The following is a 1911-nucleotide window of genomic DNA, read 5'->3' on the forward strand; positions in this document are numbered from 1 at the left end:
GATATTTTTACCTAGGACTGTTTGGTTAAATAGTTTAGGGTTTACACGCTCCACGGATATATCTATCCTTGTATGGGGTCTTTTTGCGGTTAGGGTTATTTTGGGAAGATGGTTATAATTAACTTTTTGGTAAAAAAAAAATTTGTGAGAGAGAAAATGGGTTATAATCTGGGAAGTAGATTATAACTCACTTCCCAAAATAGGCCTTAGCTTTCCTCAATTGAAAATTTATAATTAAAAAATAAAAAACATAAGTTAGGCCAAGTTTGGCATCCTCCAAAAAATTCAAAAAGTCAAAAAGTCACTATCCTATTTAAGTCACATCATCTTATTTAAGTCACATCAGCTCTCTAACACATCACTTCAAACCCAACCCAAATTCAACCCATATTTCATAAAAAGTCAAAAAGTACACTTATTTAGTCTTCCCAAACTTGACCTTAGAGTATCTCCTATTTATACTTTCTCTTTTCTTCTTTATTTTTTTTTATTTTTTATTTTTTATTTTTCCATTAAATTTGATTGAAAATTTTATTCTTAACTTAATTTCATTTGGAACATTGGATTTTTTACTATTTTATTTTTATCAAATTATTTTAAAAAATCCCAACTTTAAATAAATAAATAAAAACTTGTTGAAAAATATAAATGTACCTTTAAAATATGTTTTAACCATGTTTTTATGAAATAAAATCACTTCCATTATCCATTCATAAAGAAAAGTTAACCATTCGACAATGAATAAATCATGAATGAAAATGGCCAAGTGTAACGCCCTCAAAATAATAACATTAAACCTAACAAATAAAACATGCATTGATACTCAAAGTTCCACATTCTTTTACTCATTAGAGTTCCATTACATAAGTATTACATGTTAACATCATAACAAATGCCCTACGGGCTTACAGCTTTCCAAGTTAACACTTGGTTACAACAAAAGAGTACTAACTCGTTTACACATTAAGCCCTTGGCTTGAAGTTACATGTAATACATCAAAAGTTAAGCAACAAAAGTATGCCCGCCACTAGCCTCCCAGCTATGTCCTTGGAGGTGGCATGCTACCTGCACCTGAAAATGATATTCCCATATAGGGTGAGCCACAGCCCAGTAGAAATACACTAAACCAACCATGAACAATGACTAAAATATTAGCAATTGATAGATGGCCAACACTGATACAATCACATAAATTACATATTTATGTCATACGACTTATGAGTCCAAGTTTCCTTTCATTTTCCCTTTTTCAACGGATAGGCATATAAGCACTAATCACATTCTCAACAGATATGTATAACCACAATATCCACAGATAAGCATATGAGCTATATCCACACATCACAAAGATAAGCATATAAGCTCTATCTTCACTTCTAGACAAGCATATGAGCTGTATCTACGGAGTTCATCCCCTATCTTCTCCCAACACTAACCGGTTTAGAGGTACATCCCCTATCTTCCCCTAAACCGCGGAGTACATCCCCTATCTCCTCCTCTACACATAACGTATATAAACACATTGGTTCTATATACAATCACCCAATACATACAATTAATGTATTCTATCAACCGTCAAGTTCCATGACACATTTCATTGATTAGTTTCAGTTTGCCTAATCTTCATGCATTGTCTACAACAATCACGACTATCCTCCACCGATAGCCCCAAGCAGTTATTTCTAAACAGAAAATAAATGCACAATGGATATTCAATCAACATTTCATTTCTTCACTTTTCTCAATTAATTATCCCAATTAATTAAACAATGTAATTAGGTCAATTCCCATAATTAACATTTCAACCCTTAGGTCCCATTTTCATCAATGATTCAGCAATCATCCCATTTTTCTATGCCAAATATGCATCTAGGTTTATTATGAATAAAACCCCAACTTTTGTAAAATTA

Source organism: Camellia sinensis, chromosome 9 (assembly GCF_055761805.1).
Source record: "Camellia sinensis isolate YWXY chromosome 9, ASM5576180v1, whole genome shotgun sequence".
Taxonomy (NCBI): domain Eukaryota; kingdom Viridiplantae; phylum Streptophyta; class Magnoliopsida; order Ericales; family Theaceae; genus Camellia; species Camellia sinensis.